Below are 19670 nucleotides of genomic sequence, written 5' to 3' on the forward strand. Positions count from 1 at the left end.
TGCTCCTAACTTGTAATGAAATAATGAAAGTCAACTTAGATCGTCTGATCAATCTTCTCCATTCACGACTCATTGCAACGTGGAAACTAAAAACAGTAACATTTCATGGGGCATTCCTTTATTTCATTCTTCTCCCTTTCTCTGCCTTTGTTGGAGGATCATAAGGATTACTGACCTCACGAATGTAGAGGAAAAAAGATATACACTGGTGAGAGATCTTGACAAGAAGGCAGAGCGAAAGAAATAAAATTCAATGACTACTCACAAGGAGCCGAAATACTCAAGCACTGAAAGCCCGCTTCGGGGTTATTCATGTTTCACCAGCTTATATATCGCTCCATTAATGTCTCTCCGCTGCTTAATCGAACTTGTAATCTTCTACCAGTAAATAACCGTCAATGTTGGCTGGAGCAGCAACTATGTTAATTCTAAAAAAATTTCCTTCGTCTCCAAACCTTACGTCAAGAACTACCAAAAATTTAACTTTTTTCTTACGCATTCAATGTCAGAATCGTTCCATCTCAATTGCAATGCAGACAATCGCCTCAGATAGAGAGTGATCTCAAGGCTATGGTAAACGATTGGTTTCTACAACGTGCCTTCGCTCTCTAACGATGGTATCGAAGGCCCCAGAATGTTTGTTTCCCCCAACTTCATGCGGAATCCCAACGATATGAGCTAGACACTTGGGTTTCGGCTGCCAGTTACGAACATCTAAACATATTGACCATATCACGATCAGTAGTACATTCAGGTGGATAAAATAGGATGGCTGGATTGGAAGGGACCATCATATGATTGTTGCTTACTTTCGTTTTTATAGTGCTATTGCATCTCTTCACAGGGGTGCGGAGCCTTAGCCTCTCGAACCAATACTTCCGTAATCCACCCTGCAGCACAAACGAAAAGAACTTTAAATAACCCGCCCGAGAATATTGATAATCGCATGAAAAGTGCCTTCATTCATGATGAAGATGAAGTTGTGGATCATCTCCCAAAAGGACGTCTGCAAACATGATTGACTACGGAAAAGTGAAGCTGAACTGACAAACATAACGACCTAAGAGCGCTGTTGATGGGTACTAGGTAGATGGAGCTCCGTGACCATGGAAAAGTACAAGAAATGCAACACTGTTGCGTTGATAAGGGAAGCAGAATATGTTGCAAATACCAATTTTACCATCGTATATCGCTTCGAATGAGCTTGCCTTTGTGTCTTTGAGGGACGTTATCGGTAAACTTCCCATTCTGAGTAGCTGGAGGGGAAGGAGCACTTCACCATGACCCTGAATCGTATGACATCCGGCGAATTTGTAGGCAATATATTATAGTAAGCCACCGTAACAATGAAGACATGCACTGCTCCTCTAAACAAAATCTTTGCTATCCATGTACTCAAACGTGGTAAATTTATCGGTTTGGATGGTATTCCTACAAAACTTTCCCTGCAGTTTTTGCAGGTTTACTTCAACTTATTTGTAACTGATGGGAATTTAATATCTTTCCCAATGAGTGGGAGAAGAGGATGATAGTTAAAATTCCGAAGAAGAACAACTGTCTTGAATGCGCCAGCTGGAAGAGTGTTTGTTTGCTTTGCTGTCACAACTTGCAATTTTGATGAACAAAGAGCAGGTTTCCGGAGAGTTGAATGCTCCACCGCAATTGCAATTGATTCCTAGAAAGATTTCCATAGCGTAAACAGGAAGTTTATCTGGAAAGTTATGGAGGAACTAATAGCTATTATCAGAACGACATATGACGAAGTAAAAAGTCACGCAGTGCATGAAGGCAATTTAAAGCCCAAAGTCCAGCCCACCGGGGTTCCATTTTGTTACCGAGAATTTTTTCTACTTCTCGCTATCGTCCTCCATGCTACCTCGGATGGAACACGTAAGAGGGGAAGAGGGTGCAATGAGCTATGTCATTTCTCCCCACACAGCGAAGTGAAGCTGGTGACATCTGGTTGCTCTTCCATCGAGTCACGGACCTTGGCCAAATGGCTCAGGATTTGCGTTTCACCGAGGATTTCTGGCCTGGAATAGTCGGGGACGTGCGGATCATAAAGCGGAAGTGGTGGTGGACAGGTCACACTTTAAAGAAGAACGGGTATGCCATGCAATGGAAGCCAATTTACCAGAACAGTGGAGGAAGAGTGCAAGCTTCTCGGAAAACCTTGGTGGCAGTTGTAGCATATTTCTGTCGGTTCTTGACTTGACTAGGCTAGATTATGTTACCTATTTATTTCCCGGAAATGAATATAAGGACTGTCTACAAAAATCGTTGTATCTTATATTTGTATCCATTCCCGCTTCTTTTCAAGTGCCATGTATTATTGAAAAAGTGTTGTACACCCAAGGAATATAATGCATTCTCTCCACGAAGTTACTATTGATGAAACTTGAGAACTTTCATGCCTAACTCGAATTTCGTCATCTCCATCACTCTAGAGCATACACTTGAATGGATTTGGCTTGGAACAATGTGCAAATCATCGTGCCTTATCTTCGCCTATATTATATTCGTAGATATATGAGCAATTTCTCCATTCACAATGTCTAAAGATTTTGGATTCATCAAGAAAGTAATTTTTCCAATTCTCAACACATTTTTGTATCTCTGCCGAAGAACCTAATTACCAATTATTGTCTTACACTTAGTCCCTCACCGCACCGATAAATCAATACCTTAGAAAGTTCATTTTGATGACCCACTTATAGTAGTGAACAGAATTTATCTCGAAATTCTGTTCTTCTCATAAACTATCTTCCAAACATTTTTCCTAATTGCAAACGCCCATCAAACCATAAACCTCTAATAAATCACGTCCTCTCCTCAAATGAATTCGTCCCCATTTACAATTACATGATAATTGCTTTTTAAATTGGGTTGCCATGAATTGAATTATTTTCTCTGAAACGACCTACTAACATTGAAAAAAATGTAAGAAGCTTAAAAACTGCTTGCAAGAAATCAGATAGTTCCTAGACTACAACAATGAGCTTAATGCGCTCACTCATAATTTACATAATAATTTGATTTTAATTCTTTTCGGCCCAAGGGGGTTTAGCGCTATTGAATCACTATCACTGCATCATTCGTGGATGATTTAAAGTAGGGCAAATATGAGTTGATACTTAGCGTCTGCTAATGGAGGAGATGATGATCTGACGAAGCAAATAAGACCTTCCTTTCATTAATGCAGTCTTTACGTAAAAAATTGTTGGATTAATCCGCAGGGAAAGATCGTGGGATTAAAGGTGAAGATAAAATACATGTAGAAGATTACAGGTAAGATAAGTGGGAACGTTGAGCTGACCCCGGGAAAATAACTACAAATGCGAATTCCTTAACCGCCGATCCGGGATAGAGTGCGCAGTCTACGGACAAATCAATTATGGTTTATTGATATTACAAGCAGGCAGCGATTACGCATCCACTTCTATCCATGATGAATTACCGCAAATTCATCAAAAGCTATCATGAAAATCTTCATCTAATCAACCATTACCTTAGCTCACAGAAGCGTGCCGCGACTTACGCTCTAACGAAGAACATGGCAAAACGATAAGCAATGTACTAGGGCAAAATACCGTTAACAAACCTCATGCCCATCTGAAGATATCTTTAAAGAAGTAGCACACCTTACCATGAACTGCACCACAACGTCTTTTGGCATGTCGGCCACTAAGCCAGTACCTTAGCCACTTGTATCCATCCAAGAGCCGGGCGATTGGTTCAGACATGCATACCACAGATATCTTCATCGACCATTGTACAAGAAACCGATGGCCATACAAAGATATCTAACTAAAGTGATTGGGAAAAGAAAAAGATGAAAGGTGAAAGAACAACCAGAGAAAAGCGATAATTTTCACAGAATGCCGGAGAAAAACCTACCTCCATCTCTTGCGCTTCCTTTGAAGCATTATACCGGACAATTTCGTTCGTTACAAGCACATGGTTGTTATACCACCAATCAAGTATCTGTAACACGAAAATCGTGAGTATTCGATTAATGATACCTGTACCGGTGATTTCAGGAAGAGACAAACAAAAAAGAAATGTACAGAACATTTTCGACTCTTTTTCATTCCGAAAGAGCCGCCATGGAACCTGTTGTAAAAGTTGAGTTCATTGAATATAATCGAGTCGGAAATCAACTGCACCAATACCTTCGCTGGGGAATTGATTTTAGATGTGAAAAAGCAACTGAGTTGAAATATTATAATACATACCCGGGAGGCAATGGCATAATCAAAGGTTACTTGAAGGTAACTTAACTTTCCGTGTTTAAAATCCGGAAGCATGTCATTGTAATTTTGGTTGAGGTGAAGTGAATTGGGCGTATTGGATCTAATGCATTTCAATACGAAAATACAGTCTTTGAAATGTTTAGATTTTGAAAAGAGTTGAACATATTAAAAGACAGGAGCGTAATATTGGTAATTGATAGAGTCTTACACAATAATTTCCAATCTATGCGAGTAAATTTGAAAATGTCATCAGCAGTAAATTTAGGGATTGGCTTATGATTAACAAAAGAGGTGCTGATATCAGCCTCATCAGATGGTTATCGCATCTTCTTGCATAGGCAACGGACCGGATCTGGCAGTGAGAAAATTTTCCTGCTACGCAAATTATACAATCTCTAATCGGCCAAGAATATTGAAGAGCATCTTTTGTGACTTTACAATGCCTGGCTGACTGCGCCAAAGGGGGTGGTGGACCAACGGACATAAGGAGCTGAGACCTCTGTTTTTGGTTGTGAGCAGCAGTGAGCGTCATACGCTAGAGCTCCGCTACCGAGAAAAAGTATGAGAACTGTAGGGTAGTGTACATCGGGACAAAAGGAACATTACCATTGTGTTAATAAGGAGAGCAGAAGGTGCTAAAATTATAGCGATTTCGAGATCGCATATGGCATCACGGAAGAGCTTTCAGGTGGCCATAAGCTTTTCGAAGGTCTTGTGAATGACGCTAAAAGTAGATTTCTCAACCACAATAATGAATAGCTGAAGAGCTGAAGGAAGCGCATCACTACAATTCTAAGTCGTATAACATCCGGTGAAGTTTCACCTCTTTTAGATAATATGCATTATACCGCAACCGCAATATAAGGATATTACTCGTCTAAGCAGAAGTGGTATTATCTACGTCATTAACGCATTCAAATTAAGTAAAACCATTCTCCTTTTCCGGAATTTTTGCCAGCAGTCCCCCGCAGTCTCTGCAAAACTGTTACATGCACGCATGCGTAAATCCTGAGAACCTGAGATGTTCACCAGTTAGGGGGAAAAAAGGGTGATCGCTAAGATGATCTTCAATATGACAACTGGAGGCGCATTTGTGTGCTTCGTGCTGTCGCGTAGTTATTAACTAAAAGCTGAATCGACAGAAAGCGGCCTGGTTTCCACTCTGGACCCTCCTGTACCGATCACATTACCACCCTTCGGATTATAGAGTGCCGAGTCTATATTACCGGCCCACCTGTTCGAAATTGAATCTCAGAAAACTTTCGGCAATATGAGCAGAGGATGCGTCTGGAATGTTTAGGCAGGAGGGCCATTCCGAAAAACTTATACCCATTATCAGAGTGGCATATGATAGTACACAATGTGACTTGCTGCATTGAGTTAACATCTGAGAAGAATTGAAGCAATGCGTGACCGGTGCTCCTCCTTCTCGTTAAGTATAACGTCCTTCATGCTGCCTTGGCTAGATGACTTGAAGGAATTGCTCTCGATTAAGCCTATCACAACTGCTTGCTGTCTCACCCATAACTCGGTCCTACCCAAATGACTCTGAATTTGGAGAAGAATGAAAGCAGAGTCAGACTGAATGTATATACCAACAGAACTAAGGTTTTCAGTCTAACTTGTGATTACATTGTTCGTATTTGCAGTAATAGCAACAACACGGAAAACGTCGAACGATTTGAATTGCGGGTTATGTCATACAGTGAAATCTGCTATCCCAGGGTGGCCGACGAATGCATTCCCCCAGAACTACTTGCGCAACTTAAGCTAGACAAACAATACCTTGACGAGTTTTACTTCGGCGCTTGGTGTCCTGTTCCTAACAATTCTGCCGAATCATTTCCATAAAGATCAGCTCAACACTTCGATGATATAATAATGAATGTTCTACCATCTAAATCGATGCGTTGGCACTTCGGAATTTGAATACTGTGGAAGCTTCTGGCTAGTGAAATATTCAGTACAACAGTATTCAGTTGTACCTAATCCGTCATCTCTGAGATTCTCAAAACTATCATTATTTTGTACAGTATATTATATTATAATATTATAATCCGCGAATTTTTAATGATTATCAACATTAAATTCCCAGCACTTACCCAATACTTGCTTGACCGTAAAAAGCTGGCCGATTGCTGATCGACTAGATCAGAATCTAACCTGAAACTTCTCAATCATTTTCCTGGCATATACTCTGGCAAAGTGTATGCGCCTATAATTGTCTCAATGCAGTTTATTCCCTTTCCTGTGTATAGGGCAAAACACCCTTTCTTGTATCAATCCACAGTTTTTGACCATTCAGGCGGCCAAATTGTAGATGGCATTTCTAGTATTTTGGTCGCCTCATTTTATAAGGTCCCCAGAATATAATTAATGTCTATCGCCGTTGTTTTCCTGGCCCCTTACAGAGCTGATTTGCTTTGAGGACTTAATGCTTCTGCAATTTAGACTTTTTGCCTCTTTACCTCCTTCAGCAGCTCATACTGTGCTTTTACGATTGCGGAGCCCAATGCAAATCAATTCCGCTCCGATTTCAGCATCTATTCGCCTATACTCTTCGGACTCATGCTCGTTTCATATACCCTCTCTCGATTGTGAAGCGCCGAAGAAATTTAGTAATCAACTAGTCCAAACTGGTTGTAACAACCACCGTCTCCTGTGAGGAAATGGACAATAAGGTGGCTGGTCGCCCCATGTCTCCACTCTAGCCATTATTTAATGCTGAGAATGAGCTTATATGTCTGGGAACTCGTCCAAGCTGCATTGGCAATGATCATGCGAATGTTCTCGCCATATTGGTGCATAATACCGTCAATCGATACGCCCTGCATGGTACAGTACATTCATTTGTCGCGCGAAAAGATCGACTGGGTTCATACAACCACTAGCAGCACTACTTCATCCAATATGATTCTAATAGCGGTACACTTTTAGAGGACTATTAGAGTTATCAGACGGTAAGCTGAACCAACCCGTTTCTGTCTCCACCCACAAAAGCGATGCAGATAGGAGAATCTATCTCATCACTCAATATATGTATAACAATCTCCGACTGCCTTCCAATATTCAGCAATTTCTAATGCCGTGGAGGCTCCCTAAAGCTTAATTCGACGTTAATCATCATCACAGGCTTTGAGCTGATCTTATGTTTGCTGACCTTCGCCTTTGCGGCGTTTTTTTATCCGCGGGGGCTGGACCAACCCTTTCCATTGCAGAATTTCGTCTCCGCTCTGTAGACTTCCATATCATCTTGCTGGAACAACCGCAGTCAAATCATTCAAAAAATCCACAATCGTAGCCTCTGCATGGATGGAAGCTACAAACACTCCATTATACATTATATTCTACAAAAGAAGGCCTAGTACAGAGCCTAGGAAACTAGGAATATGGTCATGATATTTAAGATTTTCGGGTTGCATATACTATAAGGGAGCATTTTGTACACCTACCCTTCTTTGCCATGCGATACCACTGCCTGAATGAGGTTCCACAATTTCAAACAGGTAAGCTAAAAAAAATATCGCAATTAAAGCGAAAATGAGTTTCTAAAAAGCCTTATGTATCGTCTTTACAAAAAGTGATAATTAGAGGACTATTTAAGTGATTCCTCGAAGACTTGATCATCAGAATGCGAGCTGGCTTCCAGCCTTGACCCTCCTATATCAACTACATCAACATCCTCCAGTTCAGTAGACCGCCTCACATCAGCAGTGGCAATGCCAGCAAATGGGTAAGAAATAAAGTGTAGAGGATTTACGGGAACTCTGTCATCCCCAGTGGGATATCCATAATTGCAATCCTGGACACACAAAATCAGAAACTTTCTGTCGTATGCAGTCGGTTGGGACGTTACAACGAAAAATCCCTCAGAAGTTTTCAGAATGCAACGTATGCGAGGCAAAGGCGGAATTTTGAATCCCAACCGAGCGTCCAGACAAGGCAATTTTCGGTAACGGAGTAAAGTAATTTTGGGGTAGACTTTGAAGGTTATTTGGCCAGCATGCTGAGCACACTGAGTGGATTACCGCCAAAGGCAGATGCGTTGCCATTATGCTGGTCATGAATTTTGTGGACGTTACCGAAAAAGAACTGCGACGACCCATAAACAGCCCAAAAAGTTAGAACTGGTCAAAAAGTTCGCTAATATACATGATAGATTGTTACATAGTTTAAACTAGGTCATTAGTCAGCTTGAGGAATTTCCTTCCTTCCTCACAGCGGAAACTGCCAAACTTTTCCTTAAAAAGAAACGGGTGCAGAATCCCGAAGACATAAGACTTACATTACATTATTTGCTTGCAAATATTCTGAAAGTTGATAAAGTCTACTATTATGGGAAGGGTCAACGCGCACCTCGATACTGTCATTCTGTCCGAGAAGCAGGTTTCCAGGCATGGTTTCGCAATAAAGTATGGCCTGCATGCAAAATCTCAGCTGAAACACTTGACATATTTTGATGACATCAAGCTGTATACTGGTACTCCTGACCACCTTAGTAGTATGTTGCGAAAGCAGCCGTGATATTCTAATAGAATTTGGATTAGACTAATGTCAAATTCATGCCATTCATCACAAACATGCCCGACATAGCATTATTGACCTCGACAGCACCTCCACCTAAGTATTCTGCTTCTCTCTGCTTGAGTTAATGATTTGAAGGATGCTCTACTGTACGAATTCTTTCAAGGCGTAAAAATGACACTAAAAACATATAGCTCGGGGAAAAATAAAATAAGCCCATTGCTTTCCCAATATTTCCGTGAGCGCAAACCAATCCGGAAAAGGCCCAGCGAGGGGCGGAGGGGAGGGCTTCCCTCATGATATGCAATACAGAGACGTAGTTAACGTGGCGGCACAACATGGTCGCCAGGCCGACTCGCTACATGCTTATTTTTACAGCAAAGAGCAGGCGGGTCCCTTGTATGCTATTCACGGTAAACACGTAAATTGTCTCTGACAGCCATTTATCGATTTGGATTTATCGAACAGATGGCTGGGTAAAGCTCTTTTGTGAGACGGGGGGATTTATGTGTGCCATTGGGGACAACGTGGTCGCCACCGGGATCATACAAACTTCATCATGAAAGAGCAGGTGGAGAATGACGAGCACAGAATATGTGCTTGATGTTAGAGAATTGGACTTTCTGATTTCTGGCTGCACTATGATGGTGCCATTATAATGCACATACTAGAAGGTGATTCATCAAAACCTTGCTTACAAACATAGACTGATCACGAGAAAATATCTGGTTTACCAATATGAGCCGCACGCAATATTCGATAGTTCTGCTTACGGCATGTAATGTGACCAGCAAGATTTAACTGTTCGCCATATACTGGATAACAAGCCTGGCATGACAAGACAGATCGCTCCTAGCATATTATTGAACTATGAACTACTGGCTCAAGAAATCAAAGAAATTTAGCATATTGAGAGTGTGGCTGCAGTTCCCATAGTATTGTCTGCTACAAGTATTGTGCCTAAATCCCTTACGACCTCCCTTGATGTCCTGTGATTCTTACACAGTCTAGTTCAAATCATGCAAAAGTATACCATTCTGCAAACATGTCCGATGTTGCCGAAATGTTTGGCGATTTTTTTCAATAACCAAGGTAGAATTATCCAAACCTAATCGCCGTCACGAACTAGGCCTAGGCCCTGTTCGCACAGACAGTCCACTTTCTGTTTTGCGAGCACTTAAATGACAGTTAAAAGAAATTAAGATGAAATTATATGCTTCCTCCTTTGTCAAAGAAAAAGAATAGGAAAACCAAGCCCTCCCCAAGTACTCATAATATATGCATATACTATGTGTGAATATTCACATTCAAAGTTTGAATTTGCATAGAAGAACGCGATTTCTATGAAACTTGGTAGGATTAGGCTCTATTTTAGTATGAATTTAAGGGGGGTTTTCCTGTCAATTACTAAAAATTATGGTAATAAGCTCTTAACTTTATTTGAATAGATATCGGTATAAAGGGTGATTCGGAGCCTAGACACCTGGTTTCCAGCAAATGTCAAAACTAAGACCGGTTTCGGAAAAAGTTAACTGAGGCCTTTCATTTGATATACCCCACATGACTATATTAGTGGACAAAATGTACACCCCTTTTGCATGTAAGAGAATCTTTTTCATTTTTTTGGGTTTATTGGTGAAGATTTTAAGGTTAAGGCTTTGGTTTCAAAGTTGGAAATGAAACTAATATTATGAATAACCAAGACATTAATTTTATTAGGATGGAAGTGAGAAAAGATAAGGGAATTGGGATGTAGGAAACTATGAAACTTGAGGGATATTGCTGTTAATAACTTTTCCAGATAAGCTCTAGTTAAATTAGAGTTAGAGTAATTGTTGTTTATTCCAAATTGATCTTTCTCTTCAGATAATTATAGCTCAAAAATCCCCAAATTTGTTACTGGAGAGCCTAATTCTCTAACTCTAATTTTCTTAGGTAACCCAAAGTAAAAGTGGAACCCCAATCATAAAAATAGTCTCCACAACGCTAGTTCCTGTTTCGAACCTTTCTAAATTAAATTTTGCAAAACACTTGAAAACACCACTCAGCAAATGTCCCTTTCACTATTTAAACTTTATCTGCCTTCAGTTTTACTTTCTATACATTACACTTTATAAGCGTTAATAAAACCATACAGCAACGATTCAGTTTCAATCTATCTAGCGCTGACGATGTTAGGAAGGAAAAGCTGTCCAACCAGAGTAATACCAATTCGAGTATGCTTAGTCATTTCGCGGACGGACTAGTCTACCCAATGAACATGTAATCACAACATCAACAATTCCAATGGTGAACGCTGGTCGCCGGTCGTACTCAAGAGTAAAAGTTGTTGTCATTAATAACACCAGCGGCAGCGACATTACCGAGCGCTAAAATAATAACAATAATTGTAAACACAAGCCCAGTTGGTGCATAATAATGACAATGCGCTACCAATTTCGATTAGCGATGACTTTGTATTTATTGCAAACAAACCAATAAACCAAAGGAAGAATCTACCACTCATTGTCGCTCGTTTGCTCATTCACCCCCGTGTAACCGCTACAGAAGAGTGGTGGGCACAAATGGTGGTTAGCGCTAATGAAGTGGTTGCTAGAATCAGCAATAGTCCACCAATAATGAGGGAAATATGGAGGTGAACACAAATATGGGTTTAGAATGTGTATAAATTGTCGGTTTGACCATCGCATTTTTTGTCAATGTAACCGGTCATTGGTGACGCTTCAAACACACGAAAAAACCATGTGTGGTGGAAAAAATTAAAGCCGCCATGAATCGAAATTAGTTTAGACTCAATGATGTGTGAGACTTGAATACAATGGTTGGATGGGTCATTCGACTGGCTAATATATTTTATAATTTGAATAATTTTAAAGGTTGCTGACTTCATTAAAATCAAAAAAATTATGTTTTTCTAAAATTTGGCACGCAAAAAGCAAATCCAAAAGGTGACGAATCCATTTTTGAAGGTAGCAGTCAATAAGTGGTTCTTTGAAGCAGCGGCAAAATAAGTCATAACTTCCGAATTTAGAATCTTGTTTAGATGTTGTTTGGGCATTTTTATTGGCCTTGAGACCACTTTGTTTGAGGTTGCATTTGGAATAGCTTTAAAGATATTATAGACACGGTCTTTTTTTAGATAGAATGTTTTCTTTTGAAATTATCTAACCAAATAAAGTTGAAAGATCCAAGCGAAAGAGGCTTTTTAAAATGACTCAGAGGTTGGGTTTCGCAGGCTTGTAAGTTTGATCTTTAAAATATAATGATAGCACAGAGCTATCCAAAAACATATTTGCTGAAATCTTCCTACCCTGAGCAGCAAACCAAACAAGGGAAAGCTCGGCACATCGTCAAAGGAATATTAGCTCTTTGTCGATGAACTCTTAGGTACTCCAACGGGTTTCTAACTTTTTCACTTTATTGGCAGTCCGCTAAGACATTGATGACATCATAGCCATTATGGCTGAAATCTTCAGAAAGTTAACCTCCAGTCACTTCCCCTCCACATGAGCGTGCACAATAGTTGATTTTCGCAAACCATGAGAGCAGAGCTATACCTTACTTTGAAACGTTGATAAACATTGACCGGGTAGGTCCATTCAGATCTAAAAGCAGTTTCGCAGAAATATCCTTCGATATATGCAAGTGTATGATAATAATTGGATCCCGCCGTAGCTGTTCCCAAGTTCGGTTCTCAAAAATCAAGGAATGGGTAGGTTTAATTTGAATGATTGGAGGTAATCGTTGCGTTTCAGGGGAGGGGTAAGGAAAACGCATGATTTGTGATCTTGCAGATTACTCACAGAGGAAGCATTCATAACACCTGGCAGTCAGGCATAATATACACCATCATAAAATGGGAAGAAAAAAAATTTAAGGTCTAATACATATAGCGAAATCATCTGACTTGCTAAGTGACTCGAGCTCCTGAAAAGGACAATAGAATTTCGAAACCTTTAATCGTGGGGCGGCTCGACGGCTAGGAACCACAATAACCAGAAGCGTAAATCGCCTCCTGTAATTAGTTCGCTGCAATCTATGGTGACCACTTTACAAGGGTTCTCATAGGTAGCGGATGAAATGAACTCAGCAAATGAACTACTGTTTAATCCGCTGCTAATGCGGAAACACAATAACAGGATCACATAAAACATAATACCGGCGATGTTGAATTAAAGCTTCGTCGATTGTTTGCTGCAGTGGGTATCCACGTGATATTGCATATAGTTATTTACAAATATCGATTCATTATGGCCGTCATCAGGAAGCATGTATGGAAGTTGGTGACCAATAGGTAAAGATAGCAGAAGCGGCGGCCCAACAATACCGCGTTGCAAGGCGGTAAATAGGTTCAGTACTCGTGACGTGAACCCCAATACGAATACCTTAAATACATTTTCTATACACATCCACCTTATTTCCATTTTCCTTGAACTCTTAACTTTCATAAACATTCAAAACATTTTTTAATTTTTCCAATATTCATAATTAACATTTGAAATGCTGAACACTATGGTCTTATATAGACGAGTGAAAAATAAAGGGTAGGGAGTACCAAAACTATGCGATTCCTTGCTTAACGAATCCCATCAGAACGTCCAAGTGAATAGGCATTAATCAATAACGGAAGCATAAGTGGACTTTAGAGGTAACGAGAGCAGCAAATTGTTGCCGAAGGCACCGGCTGTGCTGTTATCGCTGGATAAATTTTACGAATATATGTAACGGAGTGCGATGAGCCAAAACTAGCCAAGACTGGATGCAGGATTTCTGGCACAAAAAATTCACCAGTATAAATTGTCGATTGGCACACAGTACAAATCAGATCATTAGTCCATCCAGAGGAACACCCTACTTTACTTCACGAATTTTGAGGCTGGGAATTTAGGGTCATTGTACAAGAATTTGCAGATAGAACAAGAACTACAAATTCATAACACCGATGTGTTTATTTGGACTAACAAGATTCTATTCAAGAAGCAGAAAGGCTGCCGAATCGGAACTAGGTATTGCACGTTTAGGTCTAGGTGTGCCTTTTGCAACACCTCTTTCCTTATGAAATCGGTAAAGACCAACAATTAGAAATCAAAAGAATCTGTTTAGTTGTTATATTGATTACGCCAAGACTTTAGACAGCACTAGCATACCTGGGCAATCGGTGTTTTATTGCAGACCGATTTTTTCATTACTAATACTCACAGACCTCAATGATGTAACTTGCATAACAATCACTTTCTGTTGAAGGTAGCAAGCGCCTTGGGTGTCTATGGAAGTTGCGATTACAACAAGAAGTTCACACTTATACAAGTCTTCCTTGATGGCCAAGAGGACTCGCAAGACTAAGGGAAGCATATGCAACCAGAAGACTTCTTAAGTTGGGTTGAATGTTTCAGCACTTACTCTGGCACGCTTCTTCATAATATCTGTATAACTATACTAGCAATAAAATAACGAATTTGCTTTGACAATCTTCCTTTGAAATTACTCGAAAACTACTCCACTAGTTCTTGTCGGCTGGAATTGAAGGTAATACTGGTAATACCCTTCAGCCGCTTTCCTTTTGAATTAATTACTACGGTACACTGGCCCATTAAAAACCCTCAGTGATACTTTTTAAGGGGTCGCAATGCAGTTCTGTTTATCAGTGACCAAGGTGTAAAGGAATATTTTTATTGGAAGGTGCTTGCAATAATGAGTAAACATGGATACATCTGTAAATAATGCGACAGTTTGGTAAAGTTACGAACTAGAGCATTGCCGCGGTGACTGATAACTACGGCAAACTTTCATATATAGGGCATCCTAAATCATAACTGCCTAGAATTTGCTTTGCCTGTATTTAAAGTTTGTGAGGGTCAAGAATTGCCTGCTGTGAAGTTAATCGCCGTACGCTGTGATTCGGTCCTTAGACCCTACAATATTTTGATTATTTAGAGTTACATCTCGCTTAATATTTGTCCATATTTCGCACGGTGTAATGAATGTCCTATTAATGAAGTTTCGAGGAGGTGGAAGCGTTTAGACGATTGTATTCGGATTCATAGTTCCTTCGAGGGCTAACCAGTCAAAGTTAGTTATTAAAGTTTTCGGTGCAACCAGCTTTGCGACACAAGCTATCAATGGGTCAACGAAATTTCGCCATACTGACGTAATTTTTCGAGACCTATTCAAAAGTTTTCGACCAATACCTTTATTGACCAGAAAAAGTCGATATTCAATTTCACAACCGCAGCGCCACTTCGCCGTCAAACATCAATATACCAAATTTTGTTTTAAGCTTGGGGATTCTTAAGCAGAAACAATCCGCAAAATTAAACCAGTCGGAAACCAGAATTTTGGCTCCCCAGGTATGAAAGGTTTTGCTGATTTTTTATGTAAGAAATTTAGGTACACAATGGTTCCATTTATGCATAGCTCATATTGTATATACTCAAAATCTACCCGATATTCGATGTGTTTCTGTGTTTCAATTTATCTCTTAATTTATCTCTTAGGGAGTAGTAATTTGACGGAAAAAAGGCAACTTTGAGGCACTATGACTAATGTTAATAATAGTAGGATTTCCACCATTTCTCCCCACTATGATGCATCAGACTAAGAGCAATATTACTGCAAAATTTTACGGACCAGCGATGAACTTAAAAGGGGTTCGCAGTAAATTTCCGAACTATATTTATATGTTATTATTAATTTTATTTAAGCAGATATCGCAACGGAGAGTACATTGAGATCTAGATACTATGTGCATGAGAATGGTTCCTTTAACTAATTGGCCATTTTCGAATCACCACACTCCCTCCTTTTTAAACAGTGTCAAAACTAACATTTAGTTTGAAAAGTACGAGACCTTTAATTTGATGTCCCACATGGCTACATTCGCCGGAAAAAAATGTTGCACCCCTCTTTTAGGTGTATGGGGCCCCCCCTAAGTTCAACGTGGAACAATGTAATTCACCGCATATAGGGGGACTCACATTTACAGCCTTTCTACCGAAAGTCATGACAACAGATGTAGGCATTTCTGAGACAGACAAAACATTTTAAAAAGCACTTGCTGGTGAAGAAATTAGAACTCACAGGAAAAAGCTGACACAGTCACTTTAAAGAAGGCTACTTTTTATGGAGGGGGGGGGGGGGCGTTCCGACGAATAAGAATCACGAATAACTATCAGGTCACTTATAGACGAAGGGAGCATTGGCGAATAAATTTACTGAAACTCCTTAGTGGTACCAAAGCTGCTGACAATTGACAAATGTTCTGAACATAGTGATCACTGGTGATGTATTGGCTATATGGGCACGACCTAAATACCCATTTCTAGTCATCACTGCGGAAGACTGAAACCAGTATTGGGCATATTTGTATTCGTGAACACGATTACGAATAAATTCGTACGATAATTTTCTCTGAATACGAATACGAATATATTTGTATTCGGAAAATGAATATTTTGGTTTTTACACAAGTGAATACGAATGCGGCTGTATTCACACGTTCAAAAGTGAATACAAATGTATTCGTTTCTACGAGTAGAAGTACGAATTCTGCTGAGTGAATATCTGTATTTCCAAATGCGAATACGAATACCAAAATATTCACTTTTTCGAATACGAATATATTCGCATTCGTATTCATAGGGAATCATCGTAAATATGCCCAACACTGGTTGACGCAACCACGAGGCCAATAGAAGGAAGGCAGATCCTTAGCAATGTCAAAGTCATGTCGGCCGCTTTTCATTTACTCCAGGGAAATCTGTCGCCATGACTACATCCCTCACGTCACCACTTTTACTATGGCTTCCTATCATAAAAAGTGTGTAGTAGGTCAGGGGGAACACCTTGAAGGACATGAATGTCGAAAAATTGTATTGTGATTAATATTTTGTTAAACTCAGATGCTTTTAATGCAGAAACTAACCAAGTCTTCAGCATCATCGGTTCCGATCCATACTTAATAAATCAAAAACCATCGGCGTGTTAACAGTCCTCGCCAAATAGATCTTTGTCATTCAATTTGTCAAGGCAAGGCATTGTCAAAGCAAACCCATATCTTACAAGAAAAACTAGCAAAAACTATTCCTTTTAAACCCCTGTTTGTGGGATAGTCAATGGGAGCAAAAGCTAACTCCAGGAGGCTTCTGAACTCCTTGGCACACAATAGGCAATCGATGGTAAAATACAAAACAACTCTTTAAAGGATATATTTGTCTTGAAATAGATCAGGATTTCGTAGTCTACTTTTTTCGTTGCTAGATGGATTTCATGGTTATTTGGATATTTGAAAGTTGCAATTTATAGTGCAAGTTGGGGCTGCAGAGGACCAAAAGCGGCCATCTACTCTCTTTCCTATGCATTGTTTTTTGTTTGTTTAGATATGGGTGAGTGTTCCGAACCCATAAATGTAAATCAGCTAAAGAGCTGGTTCGCTTGTGTGGTCGCTTGCTAATCAATCTAGGATGTTCCTCATTGATCGCAGATGCCTGGACTTTTACAGAATTCTGTTTAATAGTTCTTCACATGAATTGTAGCGATCTGACACTACGACAATTATGACACCATGACCACGTTGTTGAAGGTGTGGTTTGCATTTAGCAGATTTACTGTTTTAAAGTTTTACAATTTCAGAGTTAGTGAGAGGAACCAAGGTTGTCCTAGGATTTAACAAAGAACTCAGTTTTGGTGCTTGAAAGTATTCCTCTTGGTGGTCCTTTTTTTTTATGATCCTCAGACAATTAGTCGAGATATTTGGCAGGTTTTCTGTGCCACTGATTAGACCGTAGACTATAGGGCATCCTCAGTTCATCCACAGTTGTTATTGTTTTTCTCCCATTTTCAACGAGACTGCGCTTCAGTTTCGTTATCATCAACAACCATGACAACTGGAATTTGCACCCAGACCAATGACGTATAAAGGCTCTCCCTCTTTCTCCTCAATCATCGCGCCGTCTTTCTAATATAGGTGCCGGGAATGCATAATATTGACAAATTTTTTATTCGGGTGTAGGTTGCAAGGATGCCACTTTATTTGTTTTATTTGAGTGTAAAACCTCAATGCGTTCAAAATGTGCAAGGTTTCCATATTTATTTCTTAGAACTTGGAACTTAAATTAATCCGAATCTGGAATTCAGTAGTGGCATATTTATCATGTTGGACATTTTATCAATACTTCCTAAGCAGATCCCCGTTTTCTGAATCAATTTAAGCTCCATGTTATGAATCAGAAGGAAATTTCCCACAAAGGTCCGTCATAAGAGAAACAAGGAATGATTACAAGTGCTTTTTAACCTGCTGATTTTCTTCATTCCCATTAATTCCATTGTGGCCCTCTTCAATTAGGCGTTTAACGATAGACCCAAACTTCTTCATACTTATACACGTTGCAAAAAGGCTCCCCCTCCCCCACTTATTTTTGAAAATGTGCAAAATGTCAGATACTTACGACCGGCGAATTCCAATTAGTTTATAGTCACTGGTAACAAAGTCCCAGAAAATCTGTAAATGAAAAAAACGTACAATAAATGGAAATGTAAGCAAAAGATTATAGTTACATATCCTACTTTTGCTATGAAAACCAAGAAAAGCGATGAGCAAGAGTATGTGCCACCAGTGGCACAAACGGTTGCCAAAAACAGGTAGTTTTACCTTTCTCCAAAAAAGTTTTACTTCCCACTAGGTGCTGAGGAAAGAATAAATAAACATAGATTTTTTGTTGAACCAGTAGAAACGATAACAACGAACGACAAACTTTCAACCACGAACCCAACCAGATTATACCCACCTCAAACCATTATACCTTGGTTAATAATCGAAAGCCTCATATCGTTTTCGGTGCTTTCAACTGTGTTGAAAGAAGGTAGCCTCGGTAGCCTGCTCGGGATTGCCGAAATGCTAATTCAACTCAGAAACTGGCAATTTAAATGAACCACACTGTTGCAACTGGGATTTTTTTTTGACCCGGTACTCTTTGAGATAGCATCAGTGAAAAATTTGAAGATATGTGGCATTTACGTCCTTTTGGTTATCTTTATATTCAATTCAGTTATTTCATCTTCTTTACATTATTGAGAGCAAGCAATGATTTTGTTAAGACTTCGTTTTTCTTCACCAATGAAGTAGGAGGTTTCTTCCATAAAAGCTTATATCTGAATCCCCGAAGAGGATATCCGCTCTTCATTTAAGTAAAATCAAAGAATTTTTCTCCACGCATCACAAGTTCAATCTGAAGATTTAACATTTTTTTTGCTAAATTATTCAGATCATTTGCACATATTTACCGTATTAGGAGTTCCATCCTTAGTTATTTAGTGTTTCTTGATCACTGCTTCAGTTTCACTGTCACCACACTTAACGCTATGGAAGTGATAAACTCACAACAGCCAAACAAACTCAAGACGAACATAGACACCCATGACGACTGGGATTCGAAACCGGAGCAGCGAGATTGAAAGGCTGGCACTCTACGCTTTCAACCATTGCACCGCTCTTGATAACTAAACTTTCCAGGTCCTCCAGGTTTTCAAACCTCATCACATACGATGCAGCACTGTTTGCCGTAGCATTATCTTCAATTGGACCGAATATAGTAACTCAATCTTCGGGATATTCGCCGATCTCAGAAGTTGGGCTTTCAAGGGTAAAAGTCCATATTATAATTGTTGATTAAACTCCTGTGAAGAAGCCAACCAATACATATCCTTTACCAAGAGTTAATTGCAATTTCCAAAGAACGTTACTTCCATGTCAAACATCAATCGAAATGGTTCGTGGGAAAAACAACTCCAAACAATGTAACGAGTTTACATGTTTGTCGCTTGAGTGTGAAGGCAATTTCACAGTTTTTGGTTTCATTCATTTTTACTCTTCACGTATGTATGTAAGTCAGTGCTTAA

At 39.6% G+C, this 19670-nt stretch overlaps 1 protein-coding gene and 1 long non-coding RNA gene across 10 annotated transcripts in view; one reads left to right on the forward strand and one right to left on the reverse strand.

The window, feature by feature from the left end:
- LOC119647532 (whirlin) overlaps nt 1-19670 on the forward strand; it is a 406732-nt gene that overhangs the window by 234723 nt on the left and 152339 nt on the right. The gene's annotated exons all lie outside the window — the stretch shown is intronic.
- Nucleotides 1-19670, reverse strand: part of LOC119647533 — an 81775-nt gene that overhangs the window by 27720 nt on the left and 34385 nt on the right. The window contains exon 2 of the long non-coding RNA XR_005248895.1: nt 18221-18273. This is a non-coding gene — a long non-coding RNA (uncharacterized LOC119647533). The remainder of the gene's footprint in view (nt 1-18220; nt 18274-19670) is intronic.

The sequence above is a fragment of the Hermetia illucens genome, chromosome 2, assembly GCF_905115235.1.
Source record: "Hermetia illucens chromosome 2, iHerIll2.2.curated.20191125, whole genome shotgun sequence".
Taxonomy (NCBI): Eukaryota; Metazoa; Arthropoda; class Insecta; order Diptera; family Stratiomyidae; genus Hermetia; species Hermetia illucens.